Raw genomic sequence first — 17,485 nt, 5'->3', positions numbered from 1 at the left:
CCAGGTGTTTTTCTATCAGTGTTGAGAACGCTTAATCATCCGATCCTGTAGTTTAAAGCCATTTAACGCAACCAAGTCTGCACCCCCATGATATAGTGCCCCCGGGGGCTTGACTCAAGTGATAGACGATCCACATAAGCTGTGTCTTTAATGTCATTGGCGACTTTTACAGTTCAGTTCACTTTCTGACTTGTACTATTTACCTTCACTGTCTTGAAAAACTGAAGCCTAATACAGATTCATGTTCAGTCAAAGATTCCCCTCACTTACCACACTCCCTTCACCCCAGGGAAGACATAAACACAACATTTGCTGAATCTAGCGGAAGGACATCGTTTCTAGGTGTGAGCTAAGTATTCAATTTTATCTATTTCAGCCGAGACTATTTGACGTTTAAGGTGTTCACTGTTGTTCACAGAGAGTGAAGCTGGAGGAACTCTGATTCTAGGAGGGGCTTGCTCTTCTCGTAATGGCTTCATTGCAGCTCAGGTACTGATCCTTCAAAATGGATGCCTGAGTGGAGGGGAGGCAAGGGCAAGTGCTCACTAGCTAGGCCCAAACCTGGGAAAAGGCTTACCTGGGCTTGTTGAATTTTGGTCTGAATGGCTTGGGAATGCCCCTTGGGACGTGTGGATTCTCACGACCTCTTCCAAGAACAGGAGCGTTTTGATCATCTCTGCCATTTCTTCTCCTTCAGACGTCAGGGACCTTGGACCCGTTATTGGAGAAGAGAATTGAGGAACTTCCTCAAGTCCACGTTGGCACTCCGTATGTTTCTGCCTGTATCAGTGAGTTTCAATATGTCTCATGAATGTCTTTTGAGCCTGGTATCCTCTACAGCTGTCTCCACGCCAGTATTCTCCATTGTAGCAGAACATCTCTCATCCATGTGTTCGCATCTCTCCTCAATCCGTGCAGCCAGCTTACCGGCCAGCTTCTCTTCGTGTCTCCCCTAAAGTCGACTTCACCAGGACTGGGCAAGTCTGAAAGTACCTCGGAGCCTGACCAGTAAGCTGATGACAGGCAGATCTTCCACTGTCTGCCCTTTCAGGTTCTGGAAACTGACCTGTGACCTCAGGTCTTTGGGCAGCAGCAGTATCTCGAACTTACACAGCTTCCCGGACCAAAGACCTAAGCCAAGCTCCACAGAGGGCGGCAGCCCCTCCATCACACTGATCCACCCACAGAACTCTGCCCGGTTACCTAGGATCCAACAGCCACAACAAGCCTCGCTGTACACACCAACATTCCACCTGGAATCCAACCGCTAACTGCCATCCCCAATGGCTGCTGCATCTTGTCAGTGTTGGGGGAGGGGCTGCATCCGACGAGAGGTTCCTAAGGGAAATGTGATTCTACCCACTAGCGTCCCATGGGCCTTTCTTCTTCCCTCTTTCCTTTTGTTCAGAGCTCTATGCACCGTACCAATGGAGGGAAGTGTGTCCCTTTTCAGTTGATGGTTTCACACGTCTTTAAACTTTCTAACAGTTCACAGTACACAGGGACCCACTAAAGGAGACTTATGTTCCTATAATATCCGTACACCCGGAATACATATGCGTCGCCTGATTTCTGCTGAAACACCCACACTCTCAGGACATGGATCCATTGGATTCATGGGGGCTGAAATTCCAAGAAATGAAACCAACCCCAATGTGCACTTTGCTGTCGGTCTCTTTTGCACTTAGTACACTTTGGCAGAGCTACTTGCCTTTGTTATAGGCTTCTTACATTTCTTCTCTACGTAGCCTAGAATATGGCATTCCTTCATCCTGTTGGAAGACATACAAGTCTACATCACGGACTAGGAATCCATTTGATTCCAAATCGGCATTAGTGTTAGGTCACGATATGCTCTTATGAATCAAAGTTTACGAATATGAATGCACGCTTCTGATTTCCGAATACAAGTGTGCTGAGTACATGCAAGCCACGATACTGGGTCGATGCGTTCTGAATGACCCTTGACCTCACCTTGAGTATTTTCTTTTGAATAATCATGGTTCCCTTTGTATATGTCAGCCAACCATACCATTTTGGTGCTTGTTTGTTGGTTTGATTCTTTGTTGGTCTTCTTCTCGCTTGTTTTGCAAACACGTCAGGCCATGCATCTCTCCTTTCGCTTCAGACACAGTCAAATAAGCTGATTCACTTAAGAGAGTGCTTCCAATCACCTATGATTTCCTGCTTCCCTCTCCCATCTTTAGGGTTTTGATGTCCTCCTTAAGTTCTTCTTCTTTCTTCTCTGCCACACATGCTCTTCTTGCATTTCCAATAATGGTTTCTTCTTTCCATTCCATCTTGCTGCTTTTCTATTCAGGGGAGTTTTCTCAACCTTTCTTTTAGAAAAACTTTTGAACTGCTGAATTCTTTTAAGATTTGCCGGTCTGTAGAATTCTCTAGCTCTGCCGTTATTTGAAATGGTGTTCATGTGGCATAGGCTACCCTAGGTGGCAGCATTTGGCCATTCAGGATATGGTCTGTGTCCTGGCACTCCTCCCTGTCCTGCAATATTGCTGCCGAGATATCAGCTGAAACCCCTCTGGAGGTTTCCTTGTGACTATGTTGTTTCCTCCAGGTGCATTTTAAATCACTCGGATATTCGTGAACTTTGTTGATTTGAATCATACAGCTGCTGGTAGGTCTATTGGGATTCCACCTCCTTCGGATGCTGTGTAATTCCTGAATTCGCATAGATGATTCTTTCTTGGCTTTCAGCAAGTTTCAGTCTGATTTTTCTACAGATAAATTTTCAGACACTTTTTGTTTCTTTATCTCTTGCTTTTCCATCTGGGACTCATGATTTCTATTCTTTCATGCCCTGTCTTAACCCAGGGTTCAACTGCAATGTTTTCATTTGTTGGCACTTGCTTTCCTATGTCTGCTTCTGACCGAGGTTTTTCTCTTCCCCTGTCTTCACAGTCATTCACGCGTCCCTCTGCATTATCTAGTCTGCTAAGGACTGAATTTTAGCCCTGATATTATCACAACCATTGAGTTTCCTGATATTTTTGGCTCGTGTTGAGACTTTCTCTTCCCCTTTTCTGGTATTCTGCCTTTTGTGATTCTGAGACACTGGTGTTCTACAGTGTTTTCCTGACCTTCATTTTCAACACTTGTTCTGGATAGCGTTTTGCAGACTAGTTGTTTGAAAGCTTATCTTTTGCGCCTTCAATATCTTTGGAACTGAAAATGGTACTTCCTGTTTCTTTTACTGTTCTTCATCTCTACTGGTCAGGTAATATCAGGTATCTAATGTAGACTTCTAGGGCTTTGTTAATTGAAAAATTTAGACTCTTGTCTCTACGCAATTCCATGGGATTTCTGTGAGGACAATTTCTCCTAGGCATTGATGCCATAACCTGTACCTGTGTGTGTTGTTTGGTATATCTCCAATTGCTGGTGTTGCATTAGTTGTGATGAACAACCCATTCTACTTCGATTAGCATAACTTCATTTTGATTATACTTATCTCACACTTCTGAAAGTGCACAGGACACTTCCTCTTGTGGAAATGAAGCTTCTAAAAGTTCTCAGCTCTGCATTCTTCTCTATGTCATTTTGGAGTGTTTCCAAAACAGCAAACTGAGAGTGCTCTTCTGCTTTTTATTGCCACGGGAATGTCCCAATGAAATGAGTTCTTTCCAGAGCTTCTCTGTCTACAGAAACACCAGTGGAAGCATATCTATGGATGTCACATATCAGGGCCTGCTGGAATGATCCCGCAGACCTTCCTTGTTGTCCTAGGTGCCGTACCGTGCCGGTGCCATCCAAAATGTAGCATCCGCTTTTGGGAGATAGTGCTGAAGGGAATGCTTCCTCTTCTCGCGCTGTGGACTTGGACCACTCTCCCTTGTCCTCTCATCCTTGTCGCACGGGTGCACGAAGGCAACCACAGAGTTGTTGCGCATCCTGTGACTCAAACCAAACCATAATCCCAGCCCAGGTTATGAATGTAGCATATCCTAAGGCTTTTCATTCTGATTTCAAATTCAAGGCCCCCTGGATCCCTCAGACCAGATGCACGATATCTCTGATTCAGCCCCACACGTGCTCTATTGGCAAAATTCCCAATTGGTCCCTGGTCCTGCAGATGTACTGGGTGTGGCCATGGGACATATCGGTAATCGCAACCGCGCGACCAGTGTGGTTGATTTATTATTGGTACACAGTTCGGTTTGCTCTCTTGATTCGACCCACCACATCCCACAACGCACTCCAGATCCCTGAGACTCAGCGTGTGCCATCATCCGTAGCTCTATGCCTCACTGACCATTGCCTCTGCTACCTCAAATTTGGCAGCTTGGATCTTGGTCTCAGAATTAACTGTGGGGATATTTTGCGCTGGTTTCTTTGAGTTCTCTCAGCCAAGCATCTGCTGTGCACTCTTGTAAATCTCAGCACATCACCTTCAAACCCATGTCTCCTGTCCGCTTGAGAGTGTGCGTCCAAGTTAAACAGAGTTTCACCCTTGTTGCTCCATCACCAGGGGTCCAAACCTGCACTGGTTTCCATTCCCTGCTTTGCATTCTCCTGCTTCCAGGTGTCCTGAGGCCTCATCCTGTCTTTGGGAGTAACAGACCTCTCTTCGGCCAGTGTCCTATGCTAAGGGCTGGGTGAGTGGATGTTTCCATTGCTCTGTACATGGGAGCGAGTGAGTGCAGGTTGCACTTCTTCTCTGCCAACTGGGCATCGATGAATCAACACTATCCAGATACATTTCACAGAAATGTGATATTTGCTTAGCTCTTTGTTTCTATACAGCCGTGGTGGGAGGGATTGTCCGAAGACAACTATTTTTGACATTGTGTTGATATCCCATTTGCAGTCTTTAAGAAGTTTAACAGAACTCATTTACATGTTTTGGGAGTTATACGAAAATGGAGTTATTTTTTGAAACACACTAAATCGACCTAGAAGCCAGACTTGTCAATTTTGGTAACATTGTGTCAGCTCTACGGAAAAGCTAGACAGATAGAATGCAAACTAGCAGTCCAAACTGTTCAAGGGGTCATGTCAGCTCTTTAAGGTTGAAGCCTCCGAAACCAACAGGAACCATGAAATAACTTTTGGAAACATGGAATAACCCCCAACCTTGGATACTCTTGTGCATGTGGTGCCCTGTATCCCAATGACACCTACTGGCCAATGTTGGCATTTCAAGGGGTAACATCCCTCTCTAGGAAAATACAAGAGGAAACAAACCAAATATATACATTTAGGTTTGAATCCAAAAGCACCTAGAGGCATTCTAGCTAGGAGAATCCTGCTGCAGTTATGCTAGTCTATTGAGAACCAGGTGTTTTTCTATCAATGTTGAGAACGCTTAATCATCCGATCCTGTAGTTTAAAGCCATTTAACGCAACCAAGTCTGCACCCCCATGATATAGTGCCCCCGGGGGCTTGACTCAAGTGATAGACGATCCACATAAGCTGTGTCTTTAATGTCATTGGCGACTTTTACAGTTCAGTTCACTTTCTGACTTGTACTATTTACCTTCACTGTCTTGAAAAACTGAAGCCTAATACAGATTCATGTTCAGTCAAAGATTCCCCTCACTTACCACACTCCCTTCACCCCAGGGAAGACATAAACACAACATTTGCTGAATCTTGCGGAAGGACATCGTTTCTAGGTGTGAGCTAAGTATTCAATTTTATCTATTTCAGCCGAGACTATTTGACCTTTAAGGTGTTCACTGTTGTTCACAGAGAGTGAAGCTGGAGGAACTCTGATTCTAGGAGGGGCTTGCTCTTCTCGTAATGGCTTCATTGCAGCTCAGGTACTGATCCTTCAAAATGGATGCCTGAGTGGAGGGGAGGCAAGGGCAAGTGCTCACTAGCTAGGCCCAAACCTGGGAAAAGGCTTACCTGGGCTTGTTGAATTTTGGTCTGAATGGCTTGGGAATGCCCCTTGGGACGTGTGGATTCTCACGACCTCTTCCAAGAACAGGAGCGTTTTGATCATCTCTGCCATTTCTTCTCCTTCAGACGTCAGGGACCTTGGACCCGTTATTGGAGAAGAGAATTGAGGAACTTCCTCAAGTCCACGTTGGCACTCCGTATGTTTCTGCCTGTATCAGTGAGTTTCAATATGTCTCATGAATGTCTTTTGAGCCTGGTATCCTCTACAGCTGTCTCCACGCCAGTATTCTCCATTGTAGCAGAACATCTCTCATCCATGTGTTCGCATCTCTCCTCAATCCGTGCAGCCAGCTTACCGGCCAGCTTCTCTTCGTGTCTCCCCTAAAGTCGACTTCACCAGGACTGGGCAAGTCTGAAAGTACCTCGGAGCCTGACCAGTAAGCTGATGACAGGCAGATCTTCCACTGTCTGCCCTTTCAGGTTCTGGAAACTGACCTGTGACCTCAGGTCTTTGGGCAGCAGCAGTATCTCGAACTTACACAGCTTCCCGGACCAAAGACCTAAGCCAAGCTCCACAGAGGGCGGCAGCCCCTCCATCACACTGATCCACCCACAGAACTCTGCCCGGTTACCTAGGATCCAACAGCCACAACAAGCCTCGCTGTACACACCAACATTCCACCTGGAATCCAACCGCTAACTGCCATCCCCAATGGCTGCTGCATCTTGTCAGTGTTGGGGGAGGGGCTGCATCCGACGAGAGGTTCCTAAGGGAAATGTGATTCTACCCACTAGCGTCCCATGGGCCTTTCTTCTTCCCTCTTTCCTTTTGTTCAGAGCTCTATGCACCGTACCAATGGAGGGAAGTGTGTCCCTTTTCAGTTGATGGTTTCACACGTCTTTAAACTTTCTAACAGTTCACAGTACACAGGGACCCACTAAAGGAGACTTATGTTCCTATAATATCCGTACACCCGGAATACATATGCGTCGCCTGATTTCTGCTGAAACACCCACACTCTCAGGACATGGATCCATTGGATTCATGGGGGCTGAAATTCCAAGAAATGAAACCAACCCCAATGTGCACATTGCTGTCGGTCTCTTTTGCACTTAGTACACTTTGGCAGAGCTACTTGCCTTTGTTATAGGCTTCTTACATTTCTTCTCTACGTAGCCTAGAATATGGCATTCCTTCATCCTGTTGGAAGACATACAAGTCTACATCACGGACTAGGAATCCATTTGATTCCAAATCGGCATTAGTGTTAGGTCACGATATGCTCTTATGAATCAAAATTTACGAATATGAATGCACGCTTCTGATTTCCGAATACAAGTGTGCTGAGTACATGCAAGCCACGATACTGGGTCGATGCGTTCTGAATGACCCTTGACCTCACCTTGAGTATTTTCTTTTGAATAATCATGGTTCCCTTTGTATATGTCAGCCAACCATACCATTTTGGTGCTTGTTTGTTGGTTTGATTCTTTGTTGGTCTTCTTCTCGCTTGTTTTGCAAACACGTCAGGCCATGCATCTCTCCTTTCGCTTCAAACAGAGTCAAATAAGCTGATTCACTTAAGAGAGTGCTTCCAATCACCTATGATTTCCTGCTTCCCTCTCCCATCTTTAGGGTTTTGATGTCCTCCTTAAGTTCTTCTTCTTTCTTCTCTGCCACACATGCTCTTCTTGCATTTCCAATAATGGTTTCTTCTTTCCATTCCATCTTGCTGCTTTTCTATTCAGGGGAGTTTTCTCAACCTTTCTTTTAGAAAAACTTTTGAACTGCTGAATTCTTTTAAGATTTGCCGGTCTGTAGAATTCTCTAGCTCTGCCGTTATTTGAAATGGTGTTCATGTGGCATAGGCTACCCTAGGTGGCAGCATTTGGCCATTCAGGATATGGTCTGTGTCCTGGCACTCCTCCCTGTCCTGCAATATTGCTGCCGAGATATCAGCTGAAACCCCTCTGGAGGTTTCCTTGTGACTATGTTGTTTCCTCCAGGTGCATTTTAAATCACTCGGATATTCGTGAACTTTGTTGATTTGAATCATACAGCTGCTGGTAGTTCTATTGGGATTCCACCTCCTTCGGATGCTGTGTAATTCCTGAATTCGCATAGATGATTCTTTCTTGGCTTTCAGCAAGTTTCAGTCTGATTTTTCTACAGATAAATTTTCAGACACTTTTTGTTTCTTTATCTCTTGCTTTTCCATCTGGGACTCATGATTTCTATTCTTTCATGCCCTGTCTTAACCCAGGGTTCAACTGCAATGTTTTCATTTGTTGGCACTTGCTTTCCTATGTCTGCTTCTGACCGAGGTTTTTCTCTTCCCCTGTCTTCACAGTCATTCACGCGTCCCTCTGCATTATCAAGTCTGCTAAGGACTGAATTTTAGCCCTGATATTATCACAACCATTGAGTTTCCTGATATTTTTGGCTCGTGTTGAGACTTTCTCTTCCCCTTTTCTGGTATTCTGCCTTTTGTGATTCTGAGACACTGGTGTTCTACAGTGTTTTCCTGACCTTCATTTTCAACACTTGTTCTGGATAGCGTTTTGCAGACTAGTTGTTTGAAAGCTTATCTTTTGCGCCTTCAATATTGAAAAATTTAGACTCTTGTCTCTACGCAATTCCATGGGATTTCTGTGAGGACAATTTCTCCTAGGCATTGATGCCATAACCTCTACCTGTGTGTGTTGTTTGGTATATCTCCAATTGCTGGTGTTGCATTAGTTGTGATGAACAACCCATTCTACTTCGATTAGCATAACTTCATTTTGATTATACTTATCTCACACTTCTGAAAGTGCACAGGACACTTCCTCTTGTGGAAATGAAACTTCTAAAAGTTCTCAGCTCTGCATTCTTCTCTATGTCATTTTGGAGTGTTTCCAAAACAGCAAACTGAGAGTGCTCTTCTGCTTTTTATTGCCACGGGAATGTCCCAATGAAATGAGTTCTTTCCAGAGCTTCTCTGTCTACAGAAACACCAGTGGAAGCATATCTATGGATGTCACATATCAGGGCCTGCTGGAATGATCCCGCAGACCTTCCTTGTTGTCCTAGGTGCCGTACCGTGCCGGTGCCATCCAAAATGTAGCATCCGCTTTTGGGAGATAGTGCTGAAGGGAATGCTTCCTCTTCTCGCGCTGTGGACTTGGACCACTCTTCCTTGTCCTCTCATCCTTGTGGCACGGGTGCACGAAGGCAACCACAGAGTTGTTGCGCATCCTGTGACTCAAACCAAACCATAATCCCAGCCCAGGTTATGAATGTAGCATATCCTAAGGCTTTTCATTCTGATTTCAAATTCAAGGCCCCCTGGATCCCTCAGACCAGATGCACGATATCTCTGATTCAGCCCCACACGTGCTCTATTGGCAAAATTCCCAATTGGTCCCTGGTCCTGCAGATGTACTGGGTGTGGCCATGGGACATATCGGTAATCGCAACCGCGCGACCAGTGTGGTTGATTTATTATTGGTACACATTTCGGTTTGCTCTCTTGATTCGACCCACCACATCCCACAACGCACTCCAGATCCCTGAGACTCAGCGTGTGCCATCATCCGTAGCTCTATGCCTCACTGACCATTGCCTCTGCTACCTCAAATTTGGCAGCTGGGATCTTGGTCTCAGAATTAACTGTGGGGATATTTTGCGCTGGTTTCTTTGAGTTCTCTCAGCCAAGCATCTGCTGTGCACTCTTGTAAATCTCAGCACATCACCTTCAAACCCATGTCTCCTGTCCGCTTGAGAGTGTGCGTCCAAGTTAAACAGAGTTTCACCCTTGTTGCTCCATCACCAGGGGTCCAAACCTGCACTGGTTTCCATTCCCTGCTTTGCATTCTCCTGCTTCCAGGTGTCCTGAGGCCTCATCCTGTCTTTGGGAGTAACAGACCTCTCTTCGGCCAGTGTCCTATGCTAAGGGCTGGGTGAGTGGATGTTTCCATTGCTCTGTACATGGGAGCGAGTGAGTGCAGGTTGCACTTCTTCTCTGCCAACTGGGCATCGATGAATCAACACTATCCAGATACATTTCACAGAAATGTGATATTTGCTTAGCTCTTTGTTTCTATACAGCCGTGGTGGGAGGGATTGTCCGAAGACAACTATTTTTGACATTGTGTTGATATCCCATTTGCAGTCTTTAAGAAGTTTAACAGAACTCATTTACATGTTTTGGGAGTTATACGAAAATGGAGTTATTTTTTGAAACACACTAAATCGACCTTGAAGCCAGACTTGTCAATTTTGGTAACATTGTGTCAGCTCTACGGAAAAGCTAGACAGATAGAATGCAAACTAGCAGTCCAAACTGTTCAAGGGGTCATGTCAGCTCTTTAAGGTTGAAGCCTCCGAAACCAACAGGAACCATGAAATAACTTTTGGAAACATGGAATAACCCCCAACCTTGGATACACTTGTGCATGTGGTGCCCTGTATCCCAATGACACCTACTGGCCAATGTTGGCATTTCAAGGGGTAACATCCCTCTCTAGGAAAATACAAGAGGAAACAAACCAAATATATACATTTAGGTTTGAATCCAAAAGCACCTAGAGGCATTCTAGCTAGGAGAATCCTGCTGCAGTTATGCTAGTCTATTGAGAACCAGGTGTTTTTCTATCAGTGTTGAGAACGCTTAATCATCCGATCCTGTAGTTTAAAGCCATTTAACGCAACCAAGTCTGCACCCCCATGATATAGTGCCCCCGGGGGCTTGACTCAAGTGATAGACGATCCACATAAGCTGTGTCTTTAATGTCATTGGCGACTTTTACAGTTCAGTTCACTTTCTGACTTGTACTATTTACCTTCACTGTCTTGAAAAACTGAAGCCTAATACAGATTCATGTTCAGTCAAAGATTCCCCTCACTTACCACACTCCCTTCACCCCAGGGAAGACATAAACACAACATTTGCTGAATCTAGCGGAAGGACATCGTTTCTAGGTGTGAGCTAAGTATTCAATTTTATCTATTTCAGCCGAGACTATTTGACCTTTAAGGTGTTCACTGTTGTTCACATAGAGTGAAGCTGGAGGAACTCTGATTCTAGGAGGGGCTTGCTCTTCTCGTAATGGCTTCATTGCAGCTCAGGTACTGATCCTTCAAAATGGATGCCTGAGTGGAGGGGAGGCAAGGGCAAGTGCTCACTAGCTAGGCCCAAACCTGGGAAAAGGCTTACCTGGGCTTGTTGAATTTTGGTCTGAATGGCTTGGGAATGCCCCTTGGGACGTGTGGATTCTCACGACCTCTTCCAAGAACAGGAGCGTTTTGATCATCTCTGCCATTTCTTCTCCTTCAGACGTCAGGGACCTTGGACCCGTTATTGGAGAAGAGAATTGAGGAACTTCCTCAAGTCCACGTTGGCACTCCGTATGTTTCTGCCTGTATCAGTGAGTTTCAATATGTCTCATGAATGTCTTTTGAGCCTGGTATCCTCTACAGCTGTCTCCACGCCAGTATTCTCCATTGTAGCAGAACATCTCTCATCCATGTGTTCGCATCTCTCCTCAATCCGTGCAGCCAGCTTACCGGCCAGCTTCTCTTCGTGTCTCCCCTAAAGTCGACTTCACCAGGACTGGGCAAGTCTGAAAGTACCTCGGAGCCTGACCAGTAAGCTGATGACAGGCAGATCTTCCACTGTCTGCCCTTTCAGGTTCTGGAAACTGACCTGTGACCTCAGGTCTTTGGGCAGCAGCAGTATCTCGAACTTACACAGCTTCCCGGACCAAAGACCTAAGCCAAGCTCCACAGAGGGCGGCAGCCCCTCCATCACACTGATCCACCCACAGAACTCTGCCCGGTTACCTAGGATCCAACAGCCACAACAAGCCTCGCGGTAAACACCAACATTCCACCTGGAATCCAACCGCTAACTGCCATCCCCAATGGCTGCTGCATCTTGTCAGTGTTGGGGGAGGGGCTGCATCCGACGAGAGGTTCCTAAGGGAAATGTGATTCTACCCACTAGCGTCCCATGGGCCTTTCTTCTTCCCTCTTTCCTTTTGTTCAGAGCTCTATGCACCGTACCAATGGAGGGAAGTGTGTCCCTTTTCAGTTGATGGTTTCACACGTCTTTAAACTTTCTAACAGTTCACAGTACACAGGGACCCACTAAAGGAGACTTATGTTCCTATAATATCCGTACACCCGGAATACATATGCGTCGCCTGATTTCTGCTGAAACACCCACACTCTCAGGACATGGATCCATTGGATTCATGGGGGCTGAAATTCCAAGAAATGAAACCAACCCCAATCTGCACATTGCTGTCGGTCTCTTTTGCACTTAGTACACTTTGGCAGAGCTACTTGCCTTTGTTATAGGCTTCTTACATTTCTTCTCTACGTAGCCTAGAATATGGCATTCCTTCATCCTGTTGGAAGACATACAAGTCTACATCACGGACTAGGAATCCATTTGATTCCAAATCGGCATTAGTGTTAGGTCACGATATGCTCTTATGAATCAAAATTTACGAATATGAATGCACGCTTCTGATTTCCGAATACAAGTGTGCTGAGTACATGCAAGCCACGATACTGGGTCGATGCGTTCTGAATGACCCTTGACCTCACCTTGAGTATTTTCTTTTGAATAATCATGGTTCCCTTTGTATATGTCAGCCAACCATACCATTTTGGTGCTTGTTTGTTGGTTTGATTTTTGTTGGTCTTCTTCTCGCTTGTTTTGCAAACACGTCAGGCCATGCATCTCTCCTTTCGCTTCAAACAGAGTCAAATAAGCTGATTCACTTAAGAGAGTGCTTCCAATCACCTATGATTTCCTGCTTCCCTCTCCCATCTTTAGGGTTTTGATGTCCTCCTTAAGTTCTTCTTCTTTCTTCTCTGCCACACATGCTCTTCTTGCATTTCCAATAATGGTTTCTTCTTTCCATTCCATCTTGCTGCTTTTCTATTCAGGGGAGTTTTCTCAACCTTTCTTTTAGAAAAACTTTTGAACTGCTGAATTCTTTTAAGATTTGCCGGTCTGTAGAATTCTCTAGCTCTGCCGTTATTTGAAATGGTGTTCATGTGGCATAGGCTACCCTAGGTGGCAGCATTTGGCCATTCAGGATATGGTCTGTGTCCTGGCACTCCTCCCTGTCCTGCAATATTGCTGCCGAGATATCAGCTGAAACCCCTCTGGAGGTTTCCTTGTGACTATGTTGTTTCCTCCAGGTGCATTTTAAATCACTCGGATATTCGTGAACTTTGTTGATTTGAATCATACAGCTGCTGGTAGGTCTATTGGGATTCCACCTCCTTCGGATGCTGTGTAATTCCTGAATTCGCATAGATGATTCTTTCTTGGCTTTCAGCAAGTTTCAGTCTGATTTTTCTACAGATAAATTTTCAGACACTTTTTGTTTCTTTATCTCTTGCTTTTCCATCTGGGACTCATGATTTCTATTCTTTCATGCCCTGTCTTAACCCAGGGTTCAACTGCAATGTTTTCATTTGTTGGCACTTGCTTTCCTATGTCTGCTTCTGACCGAGGTTTTTCTCTTCCCCTGTCTTCACAGTCATTCACGCGTCCCTCTGCATTATCTAGTCTGCTAAGGACTGAATTTTAGCCCTGATATTATCACAACCATTGAGTTTCCTGATATTTTTGGCTCGTGTTGAGACTTTCTCTTCCCCTTTTCTGGTATTCTGCCTTTTGTGATTCTGAGACACTGGTGTTCTTCAGTGTTTTCCTGACCTTCATTTTCAACACTTGTTCTGGATAGCGTTTTGCAGACTAGTTGTTTGAAAGCTTATCTTTTGCGCCTTCAATATCTTTGGAACTGAAAATGGTACTTCCTGTTTCTTTTACTGTTCTTCTTCATCTCTACTGGTCAGGTAATATCAGGAATCTAATGTAGACTTCTAGGGCTTTGTTAATTGAAAAATTTAGACTCTTGTCTCTACGCAATTCCATGGGATTTCTGTGAGGACAATTTCTCCTAGGCATTGATGCCATAACCTGTACCTGTGTGTGTTGTTTGGTATATCTCCAATTGCTGGTGTTGCATTAGTTGTGATGAACAACCCATTCTACTTCGATTAGCATAACTTCATTTTGATTATACTTATCTCACACTTCTGAAAGTGCACAGGACACTTCCTCTTGTGGAAATGAAACTTCTAAAAGTTCTCAGCTCTGCATTCTTCTCTATGTCATTTTGGAGTGTTTCCAAAACAGCAAACTGAGAGTGCTCTTCTGCTTTTTATTGCCACGGGAATGTCCCAATGAAATGAGTTCTTTCCAGAGCTTCTCTGTCTACAGAAACACCAGTGGAAGCATATCTATGGATGTCACATATCAGGGCCTGCTGGAATGATCCCGCAGACCTTCCTTGTTGTCCTAGGTGCCGTACCGTGCCGGTGCCATCCAAAATGTAGCATCCGCTTTTGGGAGATAGTGCTGAAGGGAATGCTTCCTCTTCTCGCGCTGTGGACTTGGACCACTCTTCCTTGTCCTCTCATCCTTGTGGCACGGGTGCACGAAGGCAACCACAGAGTTGTTGCGCATCCTGTGACTCAAACCAAACCATAATCCCAGCCCAGGTTATGAATGAAGCATATCCTAAGGCTTTTCATTCTGATTTCAAATTCAAGGCCCCCTGGATCCCTCAGACCAGATGCACGATATCTCTGATTCAGCCCCACACGTGCTCTATTGGCAAAATTCCCAATTGGTCCCTGGTCCTGCAGATGTACTGGGTGTGGCCATGGGACATATCGGTAATCGCAACCGCGCGACCAGTGTGGTTGATTTATTATTGGTACACATTTCGGTTTGCTCTCTTGATTCGACCCACCACATCCCACAACGCACTCCAGATCCCTGAGACTCAGCGTGTGCCATCATCCGTAGCTCTATGCCTCACTGACCATTGCCTCTGCTACCTCAAATTTGGCAGCTGGGATCTTGGTCTCAGAATTAACTGTGGGGATATTTTGCGCTGGTTTCTTTGAGTTCTCTCAGCCAAGCATCTGCTGTGCACTCTTGTAAATCTCAGCACATCACCTTCAAACCCATGTCTCCTGTCCGCTTGAGAGTGTGCGTCCAAGTTAAACAGAGTTTCACCCTTGTTGCTCCATCACCAGGGGTCCGAACCTGCACTGGTTTCCATTCCCTGCTTTGCCTTCTCCTGCTTCCAGGTGTCCTGAGGCCTCATCCTGTCTTTGGGAGTAACAGACCTCTCTTCGGCCAGTGTCCTATGCTAAGGGCTGGGTGAGTGGATGTTTCCATAGCTCTGTACATGGGAGCGAGTGAGTGCAGGTTGCACTTCTTCTCTGCCAACTGGGCATCGATGAATCAACTCTATCCAGATACATTTCACAGAAATGTGATATTTGCTTAGCTCTTTGTTTCTATACAGCCGTGGTGGGAGGGATTGTCCGAAGACAACTATTTTGACATTGTGTTGATATCCCATTTGCAGTCTTTAAGAAGTTTAACAGAACTCATTTACATGTTTTGGGAGTTATACGAAAATGGAGTTATTTTTTGAAACACACTAAATCGACCTAGAAGCCAGACTTGTCAATTTTGGTAACATTGTGTCAGCTCTACGGAAAAGCTAGACAGATAGAATGCAAACTAGCAGTCCTAACTGTTCAAGGGGTCATGTCAGCTCTTTAAGGTTGAAGCCTCCGAAACCAACAGGAACCATGAAATAACTTTTGGAAACATGGAATAACCCCCAACCTTGGATACACTTGTGCATGTGGTGCCCTGTATCCCAATGACACCTACTGGCCAATGTTGGCATTTCAAGGGGTAACATCCCTCTCTAGGAAAATACAAGAGGAAACAAACCAAATATATACATTTAGGTTTGAATCCAAAAGCACCTAGAGGCATTCTAGCTAGGAGAATCCTGCTGCAGTTATGCTAGTCTATTGAGAACCAGGTGTATTTCTATCAGTGTTGAGAATGCTTAATCATCCGATCCTGTAGTTTAAAGCCATTTAACGCAACCAAGTCTGCACCCCCATGATATAGTGCCCCCGGGGGCTTGACTCAAGTGAAAGACCATCCACATAAGCTGTGTCTTTAATGTCATTGGCGACTTTTACAGTTCAGTTCACTTTCTGACTTGTACTATTTACCTTCACTGTCTTGAAAAACTGAAGCCTAATACAGATTCATGTTCAGTCAAAGATTCCCCTCACTTACCACACTCCCTTCACCCCAGGGAAGACATAAACACAACATTTGCTGAATCTAGCGGAAGGACATCGTTTCTAGGTGTGAGCTAAGTATTCAATTTTATCTATTTCAGCCGAGACTATTTGACCTTTAAGGTGTTCACTGTTGTTCACAGAGAGTGAAGCTGGAGGAACTCTGATTCTAGGAGGGGCTTGCTCTTCTCGTAATGGCTTCATTGCAGCTCAGGTACTGATCCTTCAAAATGGATGCCTGAGTGGAGGGGAGGCAAGGGCAAGTGCTCACTAGCTAGGCCCAAACCTGGGAAAAGGCTTACCTGGGCTTGTTGAATTTTGGTCTGAATGGCTTGGGAATGCCCCTTGGGACGTGTGGATTCTCACGACCTCTTCCAAGAACAGGAGCGTTTTGATCATCTCTGCCATTTCTTCTCCTTCAGACGTCAGGGACCTTGGACCCGTTATTGGAGAAGAGAATTGAGGAACTTCCTCAAGTCCACGTTGGCACTCCGTATGTTTCTGCCTGTATCAGTGAGTTTCAATATGTCTCATGAATGTCTTTTGAGCCTGGTATCCTCTACAGCTGTCTCCACGCCAGTATTCTCCATTGTAGCAGAACATCTCTCATCCATGTGTTCGCATCTCTCCTCAATCCGTGCAGCCAGCTTACCGGCCAGCTTCTCTTCGTGTCTCCCCTAAAGTCGACTTCACCAGGACTGGGCAAGTCTGAAAGTACCTCGGAGCCTGACCAGTAAGCTGATGACAGGCAGATCTTCCACTGTCTGCCCTTTCAGGTTCTGGAAACTGACCTGTGACCTCAGGTCTTTGGGCAGCAGCAGTATCTCGAACTTACACAGCTTCCCGGACCAAAGACCTAAGCCAAGCTCCACAGAGGGCGGCAGCCCCTCCATCACACTGATCCACCCACAGAACTCTGCCCGGTTACCTAGGATCCAACAGCCACAACAAGCCTCGCGGTACACACCAACATTCCACCTGGAATCCAACCGCTAACTGCCATCCCCAATGGCTGCTGCATCTTGTCAGTGTTGGGGGAGGGGCTGCATCCGACGAGAGGTTCCTAAGGGAAATGTGATTCTACCCACTAGCGTCCCATGGGCCTTTCTTCTTCCCTCTTTCCTTTTGTTCAGAGCTCTATGCACCGTACCAATGGAGGGAAGTGTGTCCCTTTTCAGTTGATGGTTTCACACGTCTTTAAACTTTCTAATAGTTCACAGTACACAGGGACCCACTAAAGGAGACTTATGTTCCTATAATATCCGTACACCCGGAATACATATGCGTCGCCTGATTTCTGCTGAAACACCCACACTCTCAGGACATGGATCCATTGGATTCATGGGGGCTGAAATTCCAAGAAATGAAACCAACCCCAATGTGCACTTTGCTGTCGGTCTCTTTTGCACTTAGTACACTTTGGCAGA

At 45.5% G+C, this 17,485-nt stretch overlaps 2 long non-coding RNA genes across 3 annotated transcripts; both read left to right on the top strand.

Annotated features, from left to right (window-relative positions):
* The first annotated feature begins 258 nt into the window (after positions 1-258).
* On the top strand, positions 259-1,113 carry LOC140692773 (uncharacterized). 2 transcript variants are annotated; one of them, XR_012068343.1, is made up of 3 exons: positions 259-489; positions 698-788; positions 919-1,113. It is a non-coding gene; the product is annotated as an uncharacterized lncRNA (long non-coding RNA). The 2 variants fall into 2 exon arrangements; XR_012068344.1 differs by having other exon boundaries at positions 698-768; positions 871-1,104.
* A 14,928-nt stretch (positions 1,114-16,041) lies between these two features.
* LOC140692775 (uncharacterized) lies at positions 16,042-16,885 on the top strand. Its single transcript, XR_012068346.1, has 3 exons — positions 16,042-16,272; positions 16,481-16,551; positions 16,654-16,885. It is a non-coding gene; the product is annotated as an uncharacterized lncRNA (long non-coding RNA).
* The last annotated feature ends 600 nt before the right edge of the window (positions 16,886-17,485 follow it).

This window comes from Vicugna pacos, unplaced genomic scaffold (genome assembly GCF_048564905.1).
Source record: "Vicugna pacos unplaced genomic scaffold, VicPac4 scaffold_17, whole genome shotgun sequence".
NCBI lineage: Eukaryota > Metazoa > Chordata > Mammalia > Artiodactyla > Camelidae > Vicugna > Vicugna pacos.
The sequence above is the reverse complement of the archived record's forward strand: the minus strand, read 5'-3'. Positions and strand labels throughout refer to the sequence as shown.